This window comes from Rhinolophus sinicus, linkage group LG10, assembly GCF_036562045.2.
Source record: "Rhinolophus sinicus isolate RSC01 linkage group LG10, ASM3656204v1, whole genome shotgun sequence".
NCBI classification, from domain to species: Eukaryota; Metazoa; Chordata; class Mammalia; order Chiroptera; family Rhinolophidae; genus Rhinolophus; species Rhinolophus sinicus.
The window spans coordinates 94,663,037-94,690,959 of NC_133759.1; the positions used below are offsets into that span (position 1 = coordinate 94,663,037).

The 27,923-nt window shown below is 42.8% G+C and overlaps 1 long non-coding RNA gene across 1 annotated transcript; it reads left to right on the forward strand.

The window, feature by feature from the left end:
• LOC141567130 (uncharacterized) lies at positions 1 to 27,572 on the forward strand. The gene is made up of 3 exons (XR_012489524.1): positions 1 to 195; positions 750 to 874; positions 27,418 to 27,572. It is a non-coding gene; the product is annotated as an uncharacterized LOC141567130 (long non-coding RNA).
• The last annotated feature ends 351 nt before the right edge of the window (positions 27,573 to 27,923 follow it).

Genomic DNA, 27,923 nt, shown 5'->3' on the forward strand with positions numbered 1-27,923 from the left:
TCCAAAGGTGATTTTGCCCTGTTTTAACATTCCAAGTCTTGAGGTCTAAGACATGCATGCCAGTTCTTCTGGCATGGCAGCTCCGGCTCCATCTTAAAGTGGTTCCATTTATATTATTGTTTACTTTCTCCAGAAGTCAGAATACTCCATTTTTAATCATAATATGAGGATTGCCACAAAGCCATGCAGGTTATGGTGAGCTTTAAACAGAGCAAGGGAATTTGTTGGCGAAGGGGAATGGGGAGTTCAGAGACAGAATTTGCCTCAGGATCTTAGCAAATATTGTCAGAACTCTCCGATTTTCATTTTCCTTTATTGCAGATACGTTTCTTCTAGTTGGCAGGTATTAGAGACACCACCTTGTGGGGAGTAGGTACCATTTTCCCAGTTAGACAACCGAGGGGGAAGACATACTTTGTCTTTCATACACTACGTCTAATATCACAGGGAGTGACTCTGATCGACCCAGTTTGGATCATGTGCCTACTTAGGGGCCAATCCCTGTACAGAGGCATGCTTTCCAGATTTGGTAGCCTTAGGCGAACCACAGGGAGTGGGGATAGAAAAGTTCTCTGAAGAAACTTCGAAGAGACCCACAACCTGCTCACTACTGTAGGTCGACGGTGGGAGTCTAGGAATCTATATTTTTTTAAAAAACCTCTAAAGTGATGTTGCCAGGGTTTGGGATGCCCTGGGTTGGATGACACGAGGCCCTTTCTAGCTTAACACCGTACTTTTTTATTTTTAAGGTCCAAATTCCACAAATGTTGAGTTGGAGCAGCAAAAGAGAAAAGCATACCTTGGGGGATACGAGAAAAAAAGAAGCAATGTGAAGAAGGAAGGCGTTCAGTGGCCTTGCAGTGTTGCACCGCTGGTAAGCTGGGAGCAGGGCATGCCTTTGCTACCTCTGTTCTGCTGACAGTTGGGTTCTTCTTGGCTGAACTTGAGTTTCCTTTCAGGGCTGTCAGTAGGGCTCAGGTGGGCCTATTCAGAAAGCCTGGTAGGTGCTCTGAAGGGCTCACACGTTGTCAGTCCTCCTGCAGCACTGTGCAGGCGCTGGCAGGAGGTGAGAGGGAGGCAGACGTGCTCTTGGCATCATTTCCCTGCCTCCTGGGATGCTCTGTCCTTCTGTCTCCTGGCCATAGATGAGCCCAGAGTGGACACGCTGCTCCTAGTGTCTGGGCCTCTGAATACTCTATTCACAGGAAGCCAAGGTGCCATCAATGAAGCAACGAGGCAGCGTGTGACTGTGGGAACCGATCCTGCATTGTCAGGTCAGATGCAGGAGTGAATGGGTGGATGTCAGCAAGGATAGGCCGGCTGTTTTCTCAGGCAGGGTCTCTGGATAATATCAAGTGTCCTGGGAAAGCCCCCAGGTGTCCAGAGTTCACATGGAGGCTCTGCTGGTCTTTAAATTCTACCAGTTTATTAAAAAATTGTGCTCTAGAGGAAGAGCTCCCTGCAATGGGCTTCAAAAGAATCTGATGGACAGAACAATGCTCTTTAATAAACAAAATGAATGGGGCTAAAGACTGCGGTAGTGGTGGAGCAGTCACTCACCACAAGGCATGCTTTCCTGGAGGGAAAGAATCAACACTTAATGTCTATTGAGCATCTGCAATGCGCAGTGGGGTTATGCAGGTGACGAAAGGTTACCCAAGGTGCTTACAGTCTAACGTGGAGGATAGACATACAAATAAAGAAAAACCACAATGAGCTATTTAAGGAGGCAGGCAGTGTGGGGGGGAGGTCAGAGCACCGGCTGTGTTATCATCAGGACCTTGATTCATACCGTGCAGCTGTGTGGCCCTGACAGCTTACCTGAGCTCTCAGGCGTCGGTGCCCTTGTTGGGAAAATGGGGCTGAGAAGAGTCCCTGACTCATGGGACAGTGAGTGAGATGACATACAAGTACGTTAATGTCTAGCACAGTGCTTGACATGTAACAAGGAGTGATTCCATAAGATCTATTACCATTGCTAAGCTGATCAAGGTCACGGCGAGGTGGGAGAGGGTGTCAGAACAGAGTCATTGGATCTTTCAATAAATATATATTTGGGCACTTACCCCGTTACCCGGAAGTATACTGTGAAAAACAGACACAATTCCTGTTCTCATGAAGTTCACAGTCTGAGACAGGAGATAGATTTTAAATAACACTTTGATAAATCTATCATTGCAAAGATGATGAATGCAGTGGAAGGACAAAACGGGGTGCAATGAGAATGTAATGTGGTATTTCATTCAGATTAGGTAGGGGCAAGGGCCAGGAAAGGCCTCTCTGGGAAAGTGACATTTAAGGTGAAGGTGGAAAGATAATTTTGAGTTAATGAAGTAGCAAGGGAAGAGCGTTCCAGATAGAGAGAACAGCCTGTGCCAAGGCCTGAGGTCAGCTGCAGCCCAGCATGTTCCAAGACATGGAAGGAGGCCCAGTGAGGCTGGAGGGAAAGGAGAAGAACGGTCCAAGATGAACTGGGAGGTGAGCAAGGTCAGAGATGAGCTGGGAGGTGGGCAAGGTCAGAGATGAGCTGGGAGGTGGGCAAGGTCAGAGATGAGCTGGGAGGTGGGCAAGGTCAGAGATGAGCTGGGAGGTGGGCAAGGTCAGAGATGAGCTGGGAGGTGGGCAAGGTCAGAGATGAGCTGGGAGGTGGGCAAGGTCAGAGATGAGCTGGGAGGTGGGCAAGGATGCACTGGTTGTTTGCTTGCTCCATCCTTCTCTGCCTTGCTCTGTTCCCTCCTGACCTCTGTGGATTCCATTACTTGCATTCTCATGGCTTCTCGCTTTCCCTTGGGTTCGGCCAATGTACTGAGGGGAGGTCAGAAGATGGAGGAGAGACAGGTCGTGATATTTTTTTCCCGGTCTCCCTGCTTCAGGAATATGGTTATGGCAGTAGCCAAGTCCCTCTGGGGTCACTGCTGGTATCGGGTGGTCCCCCTTCCATGGCTCCAGCTCACTTCACCCATGTTAACCCTTGGGTGCTTGCCCAAATGTTGTTAGTTTCCTCACTCTGCCTGCACTGCTATAAGTTGTCCCTTTCTTATGCTCCCGTCAGCTAAATGCTGTGTGCCAGCGTTTGCTGCTGGAATGCTGACTGATGTAAGGAGTCCTACAACATTGAAGGACTGTATGTCACGTTAAAGACATGGCCTTTTACATTTTCATCGCAAGGGCAACAAGAAGCTACAAACGTGCTCTCATCACTCCCTTGTCACTTCATCTTCTTCCAGCTACCGCCCCCTTTCTCTGCTCTCTTACCAGAGGGCTGTCTTTTTCATTGCTTCTCAAGCCACAGCCGACTACTTCTTCCTTTACAACACTCTCTGCTCTTTTAGCCTCCATGGCCCACAGTCTCCTAGTTCTTCCAACATCTCAGTCTCCTTCAGAAACTGTTGCTCTTCTCCCTGGCTTGTAGGTGTTGAGGGGACGTACGTCTTTCCTTCTCCATGGCCAATGGCAACCATAATCATCTCTCAGCCGAACCACTGCAAACGCTTCCTAATTTCTTCCTCCAAGATCTTTCTGAATCATAAATGGGACCATGTTACTATTTGCACAAAATACTTCAATGGCTCCCCATGGCACTTAGGTTCCTCATTGGACCTCTTAGGGGTCCATCCCTGGTCCAAACAGCTGTATCCTGGAGGAAAGACTGATACTGTGACCCTCCTGTGGCTCAGGCCTCAAGCCCAGTTCTCAGAAAAAAGGGTGGTGGTGGGCCATGGGCCTAGCAGGCACCCCTAAAATCTTTCATTGATAGCATGGCACTACTTTTTTTTTTTTTTTTTTTTTTTTTAACATTTAAAAATATATGTATATTCCAGCCAGTCCTTCCTAAGAATAGGTTTTCATGATATTGATTGGACTTTTGTAGCATCTTGGACTTTCAGTTTAGATGTGGAAATTACCGAGGTTTGCTTAACAATTTGTTTATAAACCTTCCCCTGTGGTAAGGTTACTTCTGCTACTCTCTTGATGTTTTGATTTGACTAGTTTCAGAACGTACCCTTTTCTTCTTCTGCTGTTTAATGCTAAGCATCTACTCTGGTGATACCTTGTTATTATAGAAAAGGAGTGTCATGAGTTTTGTTTGATTTGGTTTGCAAGTGGTTTCCGACTCTGGAAGCTGTTTTTCCTGTGTGTTAGCAGTTCTTCTGAATTACCACTTGAGTCTATGGCTTCTGGTGGGTGGTATCTAGCTCTAGTTCCTCCCTGCAGATATAACATTAGAATTTCCCCATCTTTGATGATTCACCCTGAAAAGTGGTGGGTCGCTGACCTAACCTGGGGAGCCTAAGATCTGACAGACACCAATACCTACCTACTGAGAAGGGAGGGAGTAGAGAAAAAGATAGCAAGTATTTCTGTCTTTTTAAAATACAAATTCATTCTCTTTGCAAAATTTTTTCTTTGAAATGTGTCTGTTAGTTTTTTATTTTATTTATAAAAGTAAAATATGTTCATATGTCCTCATGAATCTAACCTTTGACCCATAAATTCAACTCTCAGGTATTTATCCAAGAGAAATGGAAATCTGTGTCAAAATTCTTGTGCAAGAATGTTCATAGCACTTTTTTTCATGATAGCCAAAATCTAGAAACAACCCAAATGTCCATCAACAGGATATGGACAAACAAATTGCGATACAATTGTATACAAAATGGTATACAATTCAGCAATAAAAAGGAATGAACTACTAATATATGCAACAACCTGAATAAATCTCATAATAGTGAATGAAAGAAGCCCCAAAACACAAAACATTATGACTCCATTTATATAAAATTCTAGAACTGGCAAAATTAATCTAAGGTGAAATAAATTAGAACTGTTGCCTGAGGTAGAAGGAGGGGTGGGAACAAGAGAATTAAAAATAAAAGTAACATGCATTCATTTCAACAAGTGAAACAATCCAAAAATGTATAAAGGAAAGTACCTCCTTTTTCATTTATTTTTACCCTACTCTGGTAATCCTGTTAAAAGCTTGATACGTACTTTTCCGTACCCTCTCTGTGCTTATACAAATATAAACTAATACATGTGCACTTTTGTAATAGGTTTTGCTTTAGGGTCATGCTATCCATGATGCTTGCTTTTTAAAATATCTGCTTAATAATGTATCATGGATACCCCTCCAGTTCAATAAATATAGATCTAACTCATTCTTTTTAATGCTGGTGTAATTCCTTAATATGAACATACCATAATTTATCGAACCATTTTCTTATTGATGGGTAGTCAGACTGTTTCTACTTTTTGCTTTTGCTACTGTGAACAATGTTGCAATAAAATAGATCTTTATACATCTATATTTACATGTGGTGTTTAAAATAGATGCTCAAACATGGGAATAGGGAAGGATATATGTTTTTAATTTAACTAGATGTTGGCAGATTGCGTACCAACGAGAGTATAGCAGTTCTCACTCTCACCAAGCAACGTATTGAAAAGCCCATTTTGTCACATCCTCACCAGTGCTCTTGCTCTTTTGAATTTTTGCGAATGGGGTTAATAAAAATATGTTTCCTTAACTTCAAAGTACTTCTGTGGTAAACCTATGCTTTCATATGGTATATAAAAGTCTCTTCTAACATCTCTTCCATTTTTTAATCCTGTTTCTTCTTGGTCCGAATCGCTCACACCCCTCAAATTTACATTTTCAAGTATATTGGGAGATGGAAGGCAGTCATGGCAGGGAAGGAGCTATTCCCATTGTTTTTTTTTCGACTTCAAATCTTCAGCCAAATAGCAGCCTGCTCGTTTTCATCGTGGTGCCAAAAAGAATCTGTGATTGTCTTATTTATTTACTTGTTGTATTAGGCACAACTCAAAACAGAACAGAAAACAGAACTCAAAAGGGTTTAAATGTAGAGAATGAAACGAATGGGCCATTCAGGGAGGCAAGATCAGGCTTAAAGGTGTTGTTAGTAAGGTTGTCGAGGTACCTGGGACTCCCAGTAAAGACGAAATATTACCATCAAGTTCAGTTATCTCATGCTGTGGCACAAAATGCCCCATAACTTAGTGGCTTAAAAAAACAACCCCCATTTATTTGCTCACAGTTCTTCCTTTGACCGAGGCTTGCTGGAAATGACTGATCTCCACTCTGCACCTGGTAGAATTGGCTGGGGCAACGCAAGTGGAGCTGGATGAGGGTCCAGGGGGGGTTCCCTCACGCATCTGGTGCCTGGGGGTGGGGGGGACACGGGCTAGGCTTGTCTCTGTCTCTCCATGTGGTCTCTTGTTATTTAATAGTTTAGCCTGACCACTTAAGAGGTGCCTAGATCCCAAGAAAATCCAAGTGGAAGCTGCCTGGCCTCTTAAGGACTTGTCACAGAACTGACAGAGCGTCACAGTTGCCACATTCTGCAGGTGGAAGCAAAGCACAAGGCAAATCCAGCTTCAAGGGGAAGTGAAATAAATGCTGCCTTGTAAGGGGAGCAACCGCAGTGCATATAGAGTTGAGATGAATCATTTGTAGCTGTCTTTGCTGATAATCTACCACACGTGTCTCAGTAAGAAAAGACAATGGGAGAAAATAGAATTTCCAATGAGTCTGGCACTGTGGAGGAAGCTCTGTCCTACAGGAGATGTAGTCTTTGAAATCTACTGCCAGAACTGTGGTGCTGAGGCAGGGAGAGAGCAGCAAAGGATATATCCTGATCTCTCCCCTTCATGCTGCCTAATTTCCTGCCAGTACAAGGGAGCCTGGGTGATACAATTCACAGAGGTCAACCCTACCTCTCCACCTTGCAAGGCAGGTCAGAAAAAGCCATCAAATGGAGTGGGGTTGGGGGAGGGGGCATGGAAGAAGAAAACCGACCTATTTTTTATTATCTGTTTGTTATATTATTATGGAATGTAAGTTTCATCAAAGGAAGGGTGTCCTTCTCCTGATCACAGCTGATTCCCTGGGTCTAGCAAGTTCTGGAGTGTCCCAAGTGTTCAGTAAAATGTGTTGAGTTGAACTGAGTTCAGTTATTTAAGAACGAGTCATAAGCTTGACCTTCTTTCTTTCTGATACTCCAGGAGAAATGCCTGAAAGATGGCAAGATGGAGGTCAATGAGAACAAGGTCACCTTGGTTCCAAAGCCACAGTTTCACTTTAGGGGTAGTCATGGTATAAAGCATGAAAGCAAATTCTGTAGAGACAGTGCTGCTAGAATACTCTTAGAGCCACAACCAATTTGACCTCCCTGGTGATTTTCTGAGCATCATTCTTTTCTCACTTGGCTCCCTAATGGTGATGGCCTTAGGAGCACTGAATTAAGTGAGTCATTTGTTTTTCTTAATGGAACACCTGTGAGAAGCTGGGTGTTACTCTTAAAAAAACAAAACAAAACAAAACAAAACTTGAGCTATAATTCACATACCATAATATTCACCCTCTTAAAGTGTGAATTCAGTAATTTTTGGTATATTCACAAGGTATGCCACCATCCCACTAGCTAATTCTAGAATATTATCATCATCCCCTTACCCCCAAAACCATATCCATTAGCAGTTGCTTTCCATCCCCCCTTTCCTCCCAGACCCTGGCAACCACTAATCTACTTTCTGTCTCTATGGATTTGCCTATTGTGCACATTTCACATAAATGGAATCATACAATATGTGGTCTTTTGTGTCTGGTTTTTATACTAAGGGTGATGTTTTCAGAGTTCATCTATTTGTAGCATGTGTCATTACTTCATTTCTCTTTTATGGCTGAATATTATTCTGCTGTATGGATTTACCATATTTTGTTTATCCATGCACCAGTTGATTTACATTTGAACGATGTACATTCTTTCTACTTTTTGGCTACTTTGAATAATGTTGCTAGGAACATTTGTGTACAAACTTTTGTGTGGACATAATATTTTCCTTTCTCTTAAGTGTATACTTAGGAGTGGAATTACTGGGTGTTATGATAATTCTGTTTAACTTTTTGAGGAACTGCCAGAGTTTTTTCCAAGGTGGCTATACCATCTTGCTTTCCTGTCAGCATTGTATGAAGGTTCCAATTTCTCCATATCCATGTTAGCTCTTGATTATAACCATCCTAGTAGGTGTGAAGTGATAGCTCATTGAGGTTCTCATTTGTGTTTCCTTGGTGGTTAATGATGTTAAACATCTTTTTATGTGCTTACAGTATTGGCCATTTGCATATCTTCTTTGTAGAATTGTTTATTCAAGCCCTTTGCCTACATTTTAATTGAATTGTTTCTTTATTATTGAGTTATAAGAGTTCTTTATATATTTTGGATATAAGTCCCCTGATTAGACATATGATTTTCTCCCATTTTGTGAGTTGTCATTTTCTTGATGATGTTCTTTGATGCACAATTTTTTTTTATGAAGTTTAACATCTATTTTTTTCTTTGGTTACTTGTGCTTTAGGTATTGTATCTAAGAAACTATTGCTTAATCCAACATTGTGAAGATTTACCTTTACATTTTCTTCTAAGAGTTTTGTAGTTTCAGCTCTTAGGTTCAGGTCTTTGATCTATTTTGTGTTAATTTCTGTATATGGTGTGAGGTAGGGGCCCAACTTCGTTTTTGCATGTAGATATCCAGTTGTCCCAGCACCATTTCTTAACAAGATTATTTTTTTCCCCAATGAATTGCTTTGGTACCTTGTTGAAAATCAATTGATCATAACTTTCAGAAGTTATTCCTAATGTCAATAATAATGATTAGAATTATTGCTGGCACCTGGTTTGCATGAAGAATCTTCTCTCCTCCCACTTGAGCACTTTTGTTTCAGAGATTATTCCAGGATCTCAAAATTGTGTTGATGAACACAACACCAAGCCCACCAAGGGAGGTGGTGGAGGGAGGGCGATGGTGTAAATCCCAGCCCAAGTCCAAAGAGAACCAGGAGTGGTGTTGTCTGAGGGCAGAAGATGCATGTCCCAGCTCATGGGGAGAGAGTGAATTCACCCTTTCTCCACCTTTTTGATCTAGTCAGGCCTTCAACTGATTGAATGATGCCCACCAGTATTGGGGAGGGCCATCTGCTTTCCTCAGTTCACCAATTCAAATGCTGATCTCTTCTGGGAACACCCTCACCCACACACACCCTGAAATAGTGTTTTACCAGATATCTGGGCATCGCTTAGCCCAGTCATGTTGACACATAAAATTAACCATCACAGGGATTGAAACGATGCCTATAGAACTATGTACATTAGGGAGAATAACTGCGAAAGCTTTCCCGATACAAAGAAGTCGAACGTCAATGTTTTGGCAAGAGTTGGACTATGTAAGATGTCAAAAAGCAAGCTTTACTCTGTGATTTATTAGCTGGTGAGCTTGCCTATTCACTTAAACTCTCTGAGTTCCAATTTCCTGGTCTATTGAACGTTGGTAATAATGCCAAGTCTATCGACCTATCTTTGTTATTGTGAGATTGAAACAATGTGGTAAGTGAAAAAGGACTTTGGAAAACTTAACTTGTAATTCTGGACATTGCAAGCAATCCATAGAGTTTTTGTTCTAAAAACTGCCTTTGAATTGTTTGTAGTACTAATTTATCCCTAGTAATGTTTACCGTAGTAAAACATTCACATTGGATTTCTCACCACTGAGCTGGGTAAGGGTCAGGCACCGGTACGTGACTCAAAGAAAGTTGTTATGCAGTGTTTAGTAACAAATAGGCCCTCAGGGAACTCTCAATAAATACTTTTGGTGCTGGGGTAAAATGTAAGCAAAGAGCATCAACCACAGTTTTTACTGATGGCTTAGAATGGAGGGGAAATGTGTTTTCAAAAAGTCTCAGAGGACCTTATTTATATTGTACTGGAGCTGGAAGACATAAGCCTTTGGACCCTAGCCTGCCCACCTCCTATCCATCCCAGGCAGTTATGGGGAGGACAGTGATTTGCCCAAGGGAACCCAATTTGAGGGGAGGGAGACAGTGAACCAAATAAATGAACCATCGTAATCCAAAGCACTGACTCTATTGTTGAGAACGCTAAATTTGCAAATTATGACGCAGTTAGGGACATTCTTCTCTATGTCCCTATGGGTTAGTTTAGATTTAACTTCCTGTGATGTTAATCTTTGGAAGAGACAAGTAGGTCCAACAGTTACGGATAGCCCAAGATAGAATAAAGATCTTTAATGGTTACCTACCATGTCAGAGAGACACCAAAGAGGACCAGATACCTGGAGTACCAGCAACCCTGTCACCTATGACCACCCCTTCCCAAAGTTCTGAGTGTTATTCTAGACTGAGTAATTCAGACTTTGAGAATTTTCACATACGGGGAACACATCACTTGGTTGGGGAACAGGGATGGCTTGGGGCAAGAACAGCCCTTGTGAGGAAGGGTGGAATTTTCCAGAGGCAGGTGGAGAGGAAGGCGGTGCTCTCCTCTAAGCATATGAGGATCCAGAAACAAGGTTAGGATCTGGGGCTTCCAGGAAGGAAAATCCCTTTATGAAGTATTCAACCTCTTAGGTGCTTTTCCCTTTAACCACAAAGTTTTAAAAGTGTTTTATACTATTTCCCTGATGCTCTGTAATTCCCTTATGCCTCTTCCAACACTTCAGTGAAGTTCGATACACAGCTGCTTATCAGCTGTGTGCCTCAATTTCCATATCTGTAAGATGGAGGTAACACCTACATCATAGGTGAGGAATAAGTGGATTAGTGCATGTTAATTAATGTGCTAACTTATGGGAGTTAAATGAGGACACTTGGCAGTGTCTGACACATAAAAGTGCCTCGTATGTGTTGGCTGTTGCTGTGATTGTCACGCCTCCTCTTCCTTTTCCTCTTCTCAGGCCTTTCAGACCTTGAGAGAGGCCAAGCCCACTTCCATATTTTGGGGCTATCAGTATATTAAAAACTAAGGAAATTACAAAATCTGATTGCAAAGTCTTGTGGTATGCTTTAAATTTTTATATGTCACAAATTAATGCTTTGCAACACACACAAAATATCAGCAGTAAAACAGGGTAACTACACAGGACACAAATCGTGTGCTACAGACACCGTCGCTCAGCGATAGGACATAAGCCTACTCTGCAAGGCGAACGTCAGTCTTGTCAGCCTGTGTTTCTATCTTTATATATAAAGCTTCATTTGGAAAGAGCTTTAAAGGCAAACTTTAGTTCTTTCATGAATGAGAGTCCACACCAAAAGGCCCTTGGGCACCCCTTTACCTGCCATCCCTGGGCTGGAGGCAGAGTCATAAAGGAAAGTGAGCCCCCTCTCCCCCGACCCCCTCCCTCCATCCTCACAGAGAGAGGAGTGGCCAGAGAACAAGCAGCTTGACTAAGCAGTGTCAAGAGGATGTTCTGAAAAGGGCAAATCATTGACTCCCACCTCCACCTCGACCCTTTCCCTAATATTCAGGAGGAAGGGAAAAATCTGGGCAGAAAGAGAAGTGGGCATTCCCATAACTGGGTCATGCCTATAGCATCGCAGGTGGCCAGACTTCAGCTTCATGGGCTGAAACATTCATGTTTATCTGTCTTGATAGAAATCTTTCCAAAATGGAGTTTGCTTCCCCCACATTATTAAAAAGAGCGTAGTAGTGAAAGTAGAAAACAGAACCAAAACGTACTCTCCAAATGAAAAAGATGCATGCCATTTCATGTGTGATACCACGTGCATGTGAATCTCATCCAAGGAGTTTCATTTTGCCGTGGAGGAATACCTAGAAACTCATAACAGAGGATGAAGAAAGCATGCACATTTTCTGCACTATCTCTGTTTCCGGTTTCCTTCATATTTTCATGTCCGTGTCATAGCTCAACATATGTCATCATGGGGATACAGAGAGGGATTGGTATCTATTACTATAAAAGTGAACCTGCAGAAGAAATGGGACTCTCTTGGATAAGGACCATTTCAAGTGCTTTTTTGTTTTTAAGCTCAAGAGCGCGACTACAGGACAAAGCAAAGTAACCTCCTAAAACAAGTTTCCTTAAGAACAAAGAAAGAAAACCGCAAGGTTTATTTCCAGATTGAGACCACTCCCCCTCGACTCAAGTTTCTGCCTTTATTTCATTCCCCTTTTGGACCCCAGAGTCAGAGTGAGCTCATGGGAAGGACATACGAGTTACAGACCAAAGTCTTGGGTGCTGGTTTGTCTCAGGCCCGTTGCAGCTTGTGGTTTCAGGCATCTCTGAGTCTTGGGTTCCCTATTTGTAAAATGACCCAATCCCCCTTCCCCCTCTCGGCTCCAGGAATGTTATAAAGATGAGGAGCAGTGGAGATTTGCGACCACACATACAGATGGAGCACGTTGCCGAGTGCCTGTCCTGGACTCTTGGTGGTGCTCGGCAAAGGTCACGGCTATTAGTTGGTACTCACATTTTACTCCCACTTACATATATACACCCCTTAGTGCATCAGCCTTCCCTGTTTTCATCTCAGTAGCTTTGCCTAATGGGATGCATGGCATGGCCCCCTACCCCCCGTTCTTTCAATCATTTATATATTTATAAACTTTTTATTACAGAGAACTTCAAACGTAGTCCCAAGTAGAGAGCATGGTATAATAAAGCCCAATGTACCCATCACCCAGATACAATCATTAACTCATTGCCACTCTTGTTCCATCTATACTCTCTCTGCTGCCTTCTCCGCAGGACTATTTTAAAATAAATCCCTGACAGCATATCACCCATTCGTAACTATTTCAATGTGTATCTCTAAAGGACAGGACCGCTTTAGGAACATAACCACAAAATTATTTGATATAAAAAAAGTCAGAAGTAGTCAATGTTCAGATTTCTCAATTGTCTCATAATTAGGTCTCCAGTGCTGGGAGAAATTAAATGTGTTGCATCCCATCTGTGGTACTTTGTTTTGGCAGCCCCCGGAAACTGACTCTGGTGGTATTGGGGGTTTCCAACGTGAGGCAATAGTGTGGGGTTGTCTCTGTGAAGGTACTGTTAGTGCCATTGATGATTATTGCCTAGATCCATTATTTCGTTTGGGGTTTGCAAAAATGGTCTTGTTCTAATTCCATCATCCCTTCTTCATTCAACTGGAATTCTTTTCTAAGGAGAACATTGTTTTCCTCTCATCAGTTATTTGGAAACTCTGAGCGCAGAGTTTCTCGGAATTGCTCCTCTCATTAGTCACCAGTATTCAGAATAGTGAGGTGGTTCCCTAGCATCTCTCAAAAATGAGAAGTCTTTTTTTTTTTCTAATGAACTCATGGAGTTTAATGCATTTGACTTGTTTGACTCAATTACAGTTGTTATTCTTATTAACGTTCAAATTATGCCAACTTTGGCCAAGGAGAGGTTTTCCATTATGGCTCCCCAGACCTTTTAACACCACACCAGACTTCTTTAATTGCTTCCTTGCTTTTTATTACGACAAGATATCCAGGCGATCTTCTACATTTGCTGCCCCAACCTAGAGGCAACCATTTCTCCAAGGAAATGGTATTGAGAGGCCACGATCTGAAGATTAGCAGTATTTATTATGATTGGGTTTATTATTGTTTCTAGGAATTTTCAGTGGACAGAGCTTGGAAACACTTTTTTTTTTTTTTTAAATTTTAAAAGTGCAAAGACACTATGAGTTCATAATAATCCAGAATTTATTATTACAAGGTATTACTTACATTCTTTGTTTTTTTATATTTGTATTTCTTTTCTCTTATTCTGAAAATCTTGGTTCCTAACAACATTAACCATTCCTTATTTGCTTTATCCTACCATGAGTATAATAGTTTCAGCATGATAGCAATATAACTAACAACATGATTACAAAAACTAGTTTAAGATACTTTCTGGTGTTCTTTTTCTCTACTAGGCATATACAGTCTAATTACTATGTTTTACTAACATGTGGAATAAATCCTTTCAATATACTGTTAGTTTTTGTTTCATGGGAAGTGTTTTTCTCTTTATTTTTGTTACTTAATCATTTAAACATTTATATGGTTGAAAGTCAAATCTACAAATCAAATTATATTCAGAAGTCTGGTTTCTCACCTTATCCCCTCTACCCTGTTCTGTTTCTCCCCAATAGGTAACATTCTGTTTTAAATATATAACAGCACCACACACACACACACACACACACACACACACACACACACACACACACACTCTATCTATCTGTCTATCTATCTATCTATATCTATCTATATGCATATATATGCATATATGTATTTAAACAGGAGCTTTTCTCCTGTTTAAATAGCTTTTCTCCTGTAAAATAGCTTTTCTTTGCCTTGTTTTCTGACTCATTGTTTTACTGTGGAGCTCACTTCATAGCATTTTTACAGCTTAGAGAGCTCCATTGTGGGCATGTATTGATGAACATTTCAGTTGTTTCCAGACTTTTGCTATTACAAATAATGCCAATTTATACAGTTATTTTTTCTTTTCCATTTTCATGTGTAACATCTCTGAATATAAGGTCCTCCTCCTGTATGTAGTGTCATTTTGACTTTGGGTTTCTTGTTTCATTATCCAGATTCTTACCCACCCCCACGTCCCCCTCCCCCACACAGAGCACACAGAGAAAGGGGGAGTTTCCTGAAACTTTTGGCATTACCAACCCCTGTCTTTCCTACACATTTCCCTCCCTGCACAGTTATGTCTGATTTAGTAGAACCATGCGTCTCCCTCCCATTGTAGTAAGTGTGGGCACAGAGGTCCTTTACAGTTATTTTAGAATTATAATAATATTGGAATGTGTTTACAATATATTATTAAATAAAGAAACTTAGGTTATAGTAACACATGGCCTGATTTTATTTTTTATTATAAAGAAATATATTTGTAAAAAGTATAAAAATATGTAAAAAAGTAAAAACGATGTTACAATTATTTACATGTAGATAAAAATATTTACCAATACGTTATAGATACATATATACACATAATATATCTGTATATACACAGATGTGTGGGTATTTACCAATCTGGAGGAAAATACTAAATTCTCCATAAATATTACTAGTCATTGATTATCTCTAAATTGTAGGTGATTTTATAGTATAGCATATTGGCTAATCTCATGGACTCAGGAGCTACACTGCCTGGTTACAAATCCTGGCTCAACCAGACCGCGTGACCTTTGGCAAGTTACATAAATTCTACATGCCTCAATTTTCCCTCTGTAAAATGGGGATGAAGAAAACTGTATCTGTCTCATGGGACTGTTTTCAGTAATGGTAGATAAGATAGGAAAAGTGCTTAAAATAGTGCCTGGTACATAGTAAACACTATATAAGTATCATTACAATTTTCAGTATTAGCCACATTATTAGCAGTGGTCATGTAATCTGCTACACTTAGGAAATAATCCCGTAAATGTTATTTTTAGCCAAAAACATACTGCATGATTGATGCAATCTTTCCAGGAATGTATCCCGCTTGTATCATCAATGTGTCAAGTTAGTAGGAAATGACAATGAAAATAATGTGCACTAGGGCTCTAGAATAATTATTTGGAAGTTATAAATAAGTTCACCTTTTTTCTGTCCACTTATTGTCAAATGTAAGCAGACAATGAAAAGTTTCTCTTCCAGCCATGGCTGTCAAGCTTTGGCATGCTTCAGAATCACCTGGAGGTCTTATTAAAACCCAGATTTCTGGGTCACACTCCAGATATTCTGATTCAGCAGGTCTGGGACGGAGCTTGAGAACTTGTATTTGTTTCTGAGGGGTTCCAAACTGATGCTGATGCTATTGATTCTTGGGACCACACTTTGAGAACCACCCACCTATGGCACCAAATGCCGCATGATCAAGTGGAAGGGCCTACGACCAGGGAATCAGCCCCCCCAGGGATTTCAGTCTCGCCCAGCTGTATGATATTCCTCCTTATGTCTCCTTCCTTCTTTCCTTCCTTCCTTCCTTCCTTCCTTCCTTCCTTCCTTCCTTCCTTCCTTCCTTCCTTCCTTCCTCCCTTCCTTCCACAAGCATTCATGGAGCATCTACCATGGGCGAGGCACTGTGTTAAGTGCTGGAGATAAAAAAGCTTTTGCTCTAATGAACTTACAGTCTTGGGGGAACCTTGGGCAAGTTTTTTTCAGTCTGATCTCTGATATCTCAACCAGGAAATGAAGAGTTTAATCATTAATTCATTTTAATGGCAATTATTAAACATTTACTATGTCCCAGGCTCTATGAAAAGCAAACACACAACAAAAACATTTCATTTTATAATGTTTTCAGTGAGCAAAGTGTAGCCGTAAGTACTGTGTCAGTTGATCCTCATACCAGCCCTTCGTGGCAGGTAACATATGGTTAGCCCTGTTCTGTAGATGAGCCAGGCAAAGTGCAGGGAGGTCCCCAGTTAGCCTGAGCAGGGAGGTAGCTAAGATGGACCTGAACTCAGTTCCTTGCTCCCCACTCCAGAGTCTTTCATCTGTATACCACCCTGAACTAAATTTTCTCTAAGGTCTCTTCCTACTTATTTAGTAAGTGACTATGATAAATATTGGTTGAATTAAATGGTGATAATTTTTTACCCATTTTTCCAAAGTTGTGGATAATACTTTCCGATAATAAACACTGGAAACTCACTTAACATTGTTGGCAGTGCAAGTCAGGAAATATCGATCATCTGATACTAGTGAGGACTGTACTAAGGGCTGAAGATTACAAAGAATCTGTCTATCTATCATCTATCTATCTATCTATCTATCTATCTATCTATCTATCTATCTATCTATCTATCTATGTATCTATGTATCTATGTATCTATCTATCTATGTATTTATCTATGTATCTATGTATCTATCTATGTATCTATGTATCTATCTATCTATGTATCTATGTATGTATCTATGTATGTATATATCCATCTATCTATCTATCTATCTATCTATCTATCTATCTATCTATCTATCTATCTATCTATCTATCTGTAGTTCCTATTTTTGAAGGGGCTCAAAGTCTAGTAGGAAGCAGAAAAAACAGGAAATACAATACTACAACACAATATGGTAAGGACAATGACAGACAGTGTTGTCAGGGGACAACAGAGTGAGGACACACACCCAGCCCAAGGAGAGGACGGGGTAAGGTTTCTTAGGGAGCTCACGTCTCAGCTGATTTTTGTGAGATGGACGAGCAAAAGGGGTGGGGAGCAGGAGGTCCGAGTAGAGAGACCCCTGTGGTGGGAAGCAGCAGGGTGTGTTCAGGGAGTTGTACCGTCTTCGATGGGCCTGGAGTGGAATGTGTAGCAGCACATAAGCCTGGCGAGGAGGGCATGGCCTGGGTGAGGGAGGCCTTAGAGAGTCGCTCTTGGACGTTCCCTGTGTGCGGTAGGAAGACTGTGTATCCTAGAGGCTCAGAGCTTGGGCTTTCAGCTCAGCGCCTGTGTTCTTCATTCCAGTTCTGTATTAGCTGGTGATGGGCAATTTAATCTTTGAACTTTGATGTTTCACAGCTGGAAAATGGGGATCATAGTGTGTACTTATATACATTGTTCTGAGGACAGAATGAGCTAATGCGTGTACAGCTCTTGACAGTGCTTATCACAAAATAAGCTCCCAATAAATGGCAATATATGCTAATGATCATTTTTGTTTGAAGGGATCATCATAAATAACTGCCTAGTTGTGCATCATGTTGTAATTATATTGAAAAGGACACATTTGGTGACAGCTGCTAGGAATTCACTGTCTTAGACACCACATTAGCTCGGACAAGGAAAGCATGAGCGTGTTGTGGAAGTGACTTTGCATTTCTTTCTTTCTTGTTTTTAGTCTGTGAGCTGTCCGCCATTTATTCTTCATTAAGACATGGCCCCTCCAAAAGGAGTGCTGTGAGTTTGTTCACACCAGGTGGCTTCTCCTTCCTTATAATTAATCTTTCCACCATCCTCTTACTCCTCCTAACACATTCAGGGCATCACCTATTGTCTTCTAGGTCTGGGGATGGGAACGTGCGGTAACAGGTAGAGAGGTCATCTTCTTAGGAATGTTGAGCAGCCAGGCCTCACCTGCATGGACCTGCAGGTGAACCCAGCCCCGTCTGTTTGCCAAGAGACGTCTGCCATGGTCCACGTGTGACTTTACATTTCCACGCCTATCAATCGAGGTTCATTGATACTTAGCTTCAATGGGAGGACAGAGAAATGACCATGGTTTGGCCTCAGGCAGGCTGTCATTATTAATCTTTTAGTTTATGCTATTTTGTATTTGTGTGTTAGAGTCAGAGCCAAGGTGTGAGTAGGTAAATTTTCCATTCACATCCAAAGAAGGGCAGACAAGCTTGAGTCTGGAGTTCCCCTGCTCCACCTGTATGATGACAACCTTCTTCAAACCGAGGCAGAGAGAGGAAGCTACAAAAATGACAGACACCAGTCTTCTCACTGACCTCATTGCATGGGGCTGGAAGCTGGATTTTGTCTGGTTTAAAAACATGTGACATTGCTCACATCTGGAGTATTGAGTCACAATTTCTAATCATTAAAATAAGTTTCATACAGACTTCAATTCATTGCAAGTATTGGCATGCATCAACTCACATGGCAAAGAAAGCTGGCACAGGAACAACCTTCCCCACCCTACCGCCCCAGCTAAAGCACCTGGTTGTGGGGGCTCTTGACGTCTCTCTTCCTCCTCTAGTCTCAGGCCCTAGTCCCCACTGTACCTTGTATACTGGCACAGGCTTGGCTAATAGAACAACATGTATCAGTGTGGGAAGGGGGCTTTACAAAGACGCTCACTCTGCTTTGTTGTGTTTCCTGATGGCGGTCAGGAGGTTTTCGCAGGCACCGTGTCTTTTCCTATTAATGGCTGTCCAGATTTTGGACTGTTATCATATCTTTTCCTATTAATGGCCATCCAGATTTTGGACTGTTATCATATCTTTTCCTATTAATGGCCGTCCAGATTTTGGACTGTTATCATATCTTTTCCTATTAATGGCCGTCCAGATTTTGGATGTTATCGTCTCTGCAGCTGCTGCAGTCCACCCACAGTCTTGGCAAGAGAGTGTCACACCACCCTCTCTACCGCCCCCATTCACCTACCACACCCCTTTCTCCTTGTAAACCTCAAAGGACTCCAAGGAAGGAGCAAGTTGCCACCTGCTGCACTGCCCTCCACCAGCTGAACTGGTTTTTCCTGCTACAGCAGGGCTCTCTCTGCTTAAGGCCAGTGGTGACCCATGGTGACCTATGCGGTTAACAGCCATGGGACAAAAAAACGTGGCTTTGGCAGCAAACAGGAAAATTGATCTTTTCAAGTGATTCTGGGAACCTGATGAGTAACCTGGTTATGAAACCTGTGATTTTCCTTTCTGCTCTCCAGTGAGTTGGATTTTTGAATTATGTTAATACTTAGTATTCAGAACTCAGAGAACTCCCTTTGCTCATTGCTTGAGAACACATTACAAAGTGAACCCGTCCTCTCAGTAAGGGGCACGGGGTTTTCGAAGAGCCCTGCTGCCGTCCTCCAGATGGTAACCATCAATGAGACACTTCAACTACCCAGCATCACTCCAGGTTCTTAGGACATTTCTGAACAAGGAAAAGGAAAACTGTTCTCTTAGATCCTAAAAAGAAATGTGCAAAAATTACTAGTTTAATTCAAGCCTTACCTAGATAGAAACTGATTACTATAGAGAGGGAGGCAAGAAATTAACACCTACCGTACCAGCTGCTGTGTGCTGGGGACTCAGTACGTTCCATGGTTAATCCTCCAGCAGGCTAGCTCGGCAGGCTGTCATTGGGGTCTGGCAGTCTCATTAATTCACAGGGCAGCAGCTCCGGGAGAACCACACCAGAAGCTGCAAGGTTCATTGAATTACCTAGTATCACTTATGCCATATTTTGTTGATTCAAGGAAGTGAAGAGGCCAAACAAGATTCAAGAAGTGAGGAAACAGACTCTACCCCTGGGTTGGAGTTGCTGCGTAAGGATGTGCAATTCCAGGGATGGGTGGGATTATGGAGGTCACCTTTCAGGATCAGCTGCCACATTGGACCTGGAAAAAAAGAAAAAAGGAATAATGACGTATGACTTGTACCTAGCTCCCAAGATGTAATGTTAAACAAAACAACGTTCACAAAGTGTTTTGAGCCCCTCGGTTGCAAAGCGCAGTGTACAAAGTGGAGGGGCAAGTGTCCTCTGTAAATAAACAGAAGTAGTTTCTGTTCATCACCATATCCTGCAAAATCAACTGTTAGATTTAATCAGATTTGGAGGGTGCGTTTGCAATGATCAGACAAAATATAGGCAATATTTATTTGGATTACATGTGATTCTGTTGTGAGGAGTTCTGGAGAAGTCATTCACTAGAGCAGTTGAAATTGAACTGAGGCCTGCAGACTGCTGGCTGGGAGAGATGTACGAAAGGGTTAAGGTGCTATGGGCAGAGAAAACAAACTGGTTTCAAATGTGAGTCCTTCTGAAAGTCAAAAGGCTGGATGCTCCTAAAGGCAGGTGTCAATTTGCCACTGAGCTGCCTCTCACATAAGCAGCTGTGAGAAGCAGGCTCCTGGGTAAGCAGCAGCCATGAGTTCTCTTTCTAACGAGGGTTAATGATTCTCCAAGCCACACCAGTAGACATGCTAGTTATTAAGGTGTATTGTTATTTCCCTATCTCTACAGGCTTTCTTTCTATCGCTGATGGTTAGTTATGATAAGCAGGGCTTCGTATCTCACTGAGGTTACTTCTTAGAACGGCCTTGGGGTCCCTGTTTCCTGGTAATGGACTCAGAAAGCAGCCAAGGAAACAGCTGGTAGGGGAGAGGGGTGGAAAATCCCTGAACTTAAAATACTGTAGCCAAGGGAAGAACGGTAATAACATCAGATTGGGATGTAGAAGAGCTGGCTGTACTTTTAGCTCTGCTACTTACCAGGAATGTAACCTGATGCTTCCCTCTTTCCCACCCCCAGGGGTAGTTACCTCTTGTCAGTCTATCCCTCCTGCTATGATCAGGGCCAGTGATCAAATCTTTTGGGTAAAAAGGAGCACTTTTCAGAGTTCATGTCTGACTATGTCACTCTTCCATGGCTCTCCATTACCTTTCCAAATACTAAGTTCGGAAAATAAGACTTTCTAAGTCTTGGACCTGTCTATCTTTGCAGGTTTACTTCTTGCCACTACTCTCCCTCAGTGATACGTTGATTAAAAAAAAAGCAAAAAAACAACAACCGTGAATTATTTCTCCCTGTAATTACATGCTTTGCAAAAAGATTGTGTCACTTCTCCCATCAAAAGATGGAAGTGTATGTCCTCACCTCTTGACTTGGGGCTGTCCTGTGACTTGCTTTGGCTTACTGAGTGCACTGGAAGTGGCACTGTGTCAATTCTGAGGCCTGGAGAGCTTCTGCTCTCTCTGTTGGAGCCCTGCCACGGCCATGTGGACAAGGCTAGGCTAGCCTGCTGGAGGATGAGAGACTATTTGGAGGAGAGCCCAGCTGTCACAGCCGCGGCTGTCCTAAACCAGTCTACAGCTAGCTAATGCCCAGACATGTGAGCCAGAGCTACCTGCCCAGCTCTCAGCTCACTGTCCACATAGGAATGAGCCTCGTCGAGACTGGAACTGCTCCACAGACTCATGAGCAATAATAATGTTGTTATTATTTTAAGCCACTGAGTTTTGGAGTAGTTTGTTACATGGCAATCACTCGTTGATACACCTTTAATTCTAGCTCTCTACACTGTGGGTTCTTCTAGTCGGGCTAAATTTCTTGCAGTGTTCCATACACATCATCCTCATTTTCCCCTTTTAGTTTTGGCATAAGCTGGCTCCTCTGCCTGAAATGTTCTTACCTTTCAGCTTCATCCTTTGCTTGGCTATAGTCTGTTCCTTTTTCATGACTGGCATACATGGTTCTTCCCCCAGCAAGATTTGCCTCACCCTCATCGAGAGCAGGTAAGCTTAGGGAGGACCATCCTGTCCTCCCAGAGCGTCCTGCCCATCCCTCTCTTAGCGCTTAGCTTGCAGTATTGCAATTACCTGTCTTCTCATCTGGCTTCCCGCCCTCCTCTCAGTTCCTGAAGGCAGGCCTCTTGTTTGAAGTAACATTGTCTGATCTTAGTGTAATATCTATTATATACAAAGGATGCCAAAAAAAAAAAAAAAGTATACACATTTTAAGCACTACTTGTTATTGCAGAAGTCAAACGTGACTTGTATTCATCTTTTGTTTTCGGTATATATTGAGCATTACAATTTTAATACAGTTTTTTCCTTTCTTAAAATGTGTGTGCATTTTTTTGGCACCCTTTGCAGTAGGGACAAAGTGTCACTTGTCAATGAATGAATGAAGTTATTCTACTTCCCCAACTTTTAGTTTCCTCATCTATAAAATGTAGGGGGTGGAAACAATCAGGGGTGAAAATCGGTTTGGTGTTTTGTGCCGACTGATCCGTCGGTCCTGAGCGCCTGTAGTTCTGTGCTGAGCAGGATGGTGAGGCCGTGACTGCAGCGATAAGGAAGAATGCCATAGTTAATTAGCTGTGTCTGCCATGGGCAGGAAATAGCAAGTGACAGCAAACCTGCCAAAGACGTGCCAATCCAGGGAAAGATGATTACTCTGACTCCTGGGAATTTGCATCTTGCTTAACGCAGCCACATCTACACGTTGTGTGAGTGAAGGGAAAACCGAACATGAAACTGACTAGATGCTAAAACGAACGTCACTTGCTACGTTAGAGACTAGGTACTTGCCAATCTATTTTCTCCTCTGCCTGGCACACCCTCAACTGTGTTTCTTCAGCCCCTTCTATTGAGTCTGGGCCTACGAATTCTCCCCACCGATGTAATATAAGCCGAAGTGATATGAGTCGTCCTCTCTGGGCTGAGCAAGCAAGGTTTCTTTGTGCTCCCCTCTTCTTACTTCTTGACCAGCTCCAAAGAGAGGCTGCACTGGGAGGGTCTGGGTCCCTGAATGACTGCATCTCACGTTGGGCTGTGATGGGAATGAGAAATAAAACCCTGTCCCTCAAATCACTGAGATTTGGGGGGAAGGGTTGTTATCCTAATATATCTGCCTACCTTTTCCCCTTGTAATTGTCAGGTGTGCAGGCATGGGGGCGTTAGATGCCACATGTTAGTGGCATCTGTGGAAGTCATTAAAGATTACATTTGATACTTCAAGTTCTTCAGGTGACCTAAAGGTAACCTATAAATGACTTTATGTATTCGAAATACTTTGGAAGTCTGTGCCGTTCTGGTGTGCGTTTCTTGTTGCTCTTTTCTCATATAAAGGGACCCATCATAGGGAAATGATAAAAGCCCCACATGGAGCACCCACGCCTTTCTTTTGATACCAGTTACCCCACAGACCCTGCACGTGAAAAAGTTTATCACTCTTTAAGCCTGAGAAGGAAATGGTATCTCCCCTCAAACTTCCTGCCTTCCACAATTTGATTGCAAACATTTCCCAGCTCATGACAGAAACAGAAAACTTAGATTTAAACTGTTCACTCCTTTCTGTCTGCAGCAGGGAGGGTGTGCAATACGCATATCCCACGTGACAGCTGTTGCCTTCTGGTTCATGGGGGAAGAACTCGGGCTACAAGAAGGGATGTGGGGGAAGCTGACCTGTCCTGTATCTCGGAGCTACAATCTTGGGCATCTTACCTTTCAAATTCCTGGATATCAAGCCCTCATTCTTTCCCCAATAATTTTGTTATGCAGAGCTGCCTGTTTTTCATGCAGTGAAATGTTTTCTCCCTACAGTGCCATCAAAACTTCCCTCTCCTATGGCCCAGCTCTCTTACCGGACTCTCTTTTCAATGTACGAATCTGAGCAATGTTTGTGAGCTAATGACCTACTGGGTGCCTAGTAAGGAAAGTGGCTTTCCTTCCCCTCTCATGTAAGAAATGAACATGTCTATAGTAGCCCATTGGGGACCAATGCGGTCTAAACTGGACATTTCACAGGACATTTGAGGCCACGAGGGCAAAAGGAAGGCTCTGCAGCGGACCAGTGTGGGGAGGTCCTCAGACAAGCGTGGTTTGCTGGCTCTCCTCAGACCACCTTTCCAAGATGGCTGTGTCACCTGCCAATGCCCAGGGATGGTCCAGGCCTATGCTGTAATGAAAGAGGAGACGGGAGCAGCAGAGACAGCAGGTGTGCTTCAAATATTTGATGGAATGGACAGCAGGACTTGAATGGGTGCCAGGGTGCACGCGAGAGTGCTGTGTAAGGAAAGGTCAATGGGGAGCGCAGATTTCTGGCAAAAACAGGGCAGGAGGAACGTACTGGGACTGGATGGGGCAGAGGGAGGTTTTAGCATCAACAGAAGGTAAACACAAGAGTGAGGCAACTTGGAGTTTGTACTGTTTTCTCTCTTCCTCACCCCCTCCCGCCCTCCCTCTCTTTACTTTCTTTTCTTTTCATTTCTTTCTTTCCTTTTTTTCTGCCTCCCCCTCTCCCTTTCTTTCTTATGTTTATAGGTATTAGAGCCTGGGCCTGAAGGCTTGAACTTTCCCATGACTTTGATTGACAGGGGAAGCCCACACTACCACCATAATCATCATACAAGGTCATAATTAGTGAGCCCTTACCTTGTGCCACTGGTTCATTTATTGCTCCCTACAACTCTTTGTGGTCTCATGTCATTATTTTATGATTATTGATGAGGAAACTGCAGTTAAAAAATAACTTGTGTAAGGTTACAAAACTCGTCAAGTGGCAGAGACTCAAGCCCTGTTTTCAACAGCCACACCTCCTTACTGTTACAAGCACCCGAGAGGTAAGGGGAACAGAAACCTTTATAGGGCCTGGGCCTCCTGTTATCAGCCCTGCCTTTTCCATGAAATGTTAGTGGAAAGTCACAATGGTGAGAAAGTCTGTGCAGAGCTGTTGAGTCGGGAGTTAGTCCTGCCACCAAGGATTCCAGCAGCATCTTTGGCTGGCCTCATTCTCTCTGGGCAAGTCTTTGCGACCAGTGTCCTTTGGCGGATTTGAGAAAGCAGGCTGCCAGCTTGCATAGCATAAAGCCTCATCAGTGCCAGACGAAGGGAAACGTCAAGGTGAAAGCCCTACAGTGTCTGGAGTTGTCATGCACTTCAGCAGTCAGGCAGGGTCTCCCCGTGGAGGACTCCCAGCCATTAAATGGCCCCAAAGAAAGCTGATGTGCTTCCCTTCAGAGAGTCGAGGCAATAACAAAAGATAAGCAGACGTAACTGTATATTTGTGGGTGGAAAATCCATTGTGACAACGGGCTGCGTTTGAAGCACCAAATGGACGCGGCCACTTGGCTGGATTTCCACCTCCACAGTACGTCCAGAGGCGTCAGCCTGGGCTCCAGCCCTGCCCTCCATTGCGAGGGAAGCGGTTCAGCAATCAGACCTTTCAAAAGCAGTTTAGTTCATGCTGCAAAGTCCTTGCTGAAGTTGGCAGCAACTTCCTCCCTGGTTTCCTAACGAGCAGATAAAAGTGTTGAACATTTTCAAACCTTTTTTGAGGCCAGGACTCATCTTCAAGGGGAATTTTAAGCGGCACCTGCAAAGAGATTTGACTTAATTCCAGACGTTCCTTTCTGCTCGGATGAATGAATAATTAGCAGAGAAATCCTAACCTTCGGTACCAGAGCTTATGTATAGTGATCCAAAGTGGGAAATATTATAGAAGCTCTTGCATAGTGGTGGGGGAGTCAAAAGATTTCTCCCCACCTTCTGTGTTCCATGAAATGGGGATAACAATAATGAACTCTGCAGGGTGGTTGTAGGCCAATTAGTGCAAGTTGATAAAGCTCAGAGTCTTACTACAGCTTTACTGCTGTGGAGAGCGGACAGGACCTTCCTGTGACTTTGCTTGGGAAGCTAATTGCCCTGGAAACGTTGGGAATTTGATCTTCCATCAAATCCTCCAGCCCTTTAGACCCTTGACAATCTTTGGCTATTTGCATCTCAAGGTTAGAGGAGGCTGTTGCTTTCTGGGTGCTAATCAATTGCAAAAACTTTTGATCTCCTCTCTCCAAGCACGGTGAGAGCTGAGCAGGAGAGTTGCAGACAGGCTGGCTTTATTGGAACGAGCAGTGCGTTTTCGCAGTTGTGAGTTTTAATTCTATGTTTCTTAGGGTTCTGTTGGGATCCCAGAAATATCACTTACTATTTCTGTGTATTTTTTCCCCCAAATGTGATCTGAATTTTGTCAGATCTCCCCAGGGAAAAATTGGAGAAATTGCCATTATAAAACTCTAGATCATTATAGCTTGTAGATTTAAAGGAAAGAAACTTTGCAAACATGTTTTCTGGGGGGGAAATATATATGCTTACACATATACATATGTACTGTTTTCCTACTGTGCTATGTTAGCCATCCTAGGTACTTTTTAGAAATATAAATAATGCTTCTACATCAGGGCTTCTCAGCAGTGGCACTATTGACATTTGGGATCAGCCCATTCTTTGCTGGAGGGACTGTCCTGTGCTTTGGAGAATGTTTAGCAGCATCCGTGTCCTCTACCTCCCAGATACCAGTAACACCCTGTTAAATTAATTCAACAAGGAGGCTGGTAGACTGAGGCAGTTCTAATGCCTTAGCAACTGGCAGAAGCAAACCAAAACACAAGCCTGTAAATGCTCTAAGGTTCAGAAATGAAAACTTAAGGATGACCAATCACAACCAACTACGCTTTTCCAAACAAGGAAACTGCTCAAGCTGTAGCCAATCACATAACTTCCTTGCATCGATTCTGCATCTTCTCTATAAAAGTCTTGCCCGTAGTTCCTGTGGGAGGAGAACTCCTAACCACGTTCTGTTTGGCATCGCAATCGATTTTTGCTCAAATAAACTACTGAAACTTTTAATATGCCTTAGTTTATCTTTTAATAACCCACAAGTTGTGACAACTGAAAAAGCCTCCAGACGTTGTCACACGTCCCCACGGGTAGGATTGCCAAATTTAGCAAATTAAAAAACCTGGATGTCTATTTAAGTTAAAATTTCAGAGAAACAATGAACAGATTTTAGACTGTGTAAATTTGACCGGCTATACTCTACTTAATCTGGCAATCTACTTGGAAGACAGAATGACCCCCTGGTTAAGACCCCCTCTTCTAGATAAAGATTTGCATTTATCAGTGAACTCACGTTATCAAGCACCTCATCCTTCTCTCACTCTGGCCCCACTTTTCTTTCCTTCCCATCTCTCTCCCTCCTTCCAGCCTTCACGACAGAGAATAAAATACATTACATTGTGGGCCTCACCACAGATTGTTGCTAGCCTTAGGCATGAGAGCAAATAGAAACAAATTGCTACTGTGCGCGTAATACTATGATAAAATGGGAGTTAGTCAAAAAACAAAAACAGTGTAGGAATTCAAAATCATGCCTTTCCCAGCAGCATCCTATCATGGATGGCATAGGACCCAATCAGATAGGCCTCTGAGGAAAAGAAATTCCATGTACTTCCAAGATCTCCATGGACAGTTTGAAAGTCAAGCCCAGAAGTTACTGTGAGTTTTTCTTTTTTCCATTTAGTCAACAGGTTTTTCTTTCTTTTTTTTTTTTCTTTTTGAGAATGACAGCATCAGCCAGGTGCCGCACAGCATACAAATAAGGAAAAGGCAGTTTGTGCCTGGTGGAGAAGAAGCAGATCGTCCTTCCACAGAGAGATACTTGCTGATAACAACTGGCACATGCCCAGCGCCTGAGCAAGAGCAGATGAGAAGCAAGAGGAGAACCAGGTAACCCTGGGCAGACAGGAGTCAGGGAAGCCTTTGCAGAGCAGGTAAGATGGGAGGATGGGTGGGGGTAAACAAAGCTCGCTGGAGACGTGTGAGTGTATCCAAAGGCTTGGTGAGTGATTTGGTCTTCACAGCAGACCAATCATATGGTGATCCTTTAAATCGAAGGTCCTTGATATTTGTTTAGTGTCTGTGTATGTATGGGGGAAGGAAAAGGAAGAAGGCTAGCTTTCCTTAGCCTGTAGTCTCTCCTTGATAGTCCCCAAGGATCCGTTATTGCTCAACTCTGCAAACCAAAGGTGAATGTGCTGAGCCTGCTCCTTGCGGGCACCTTTGCTCCCCATTCC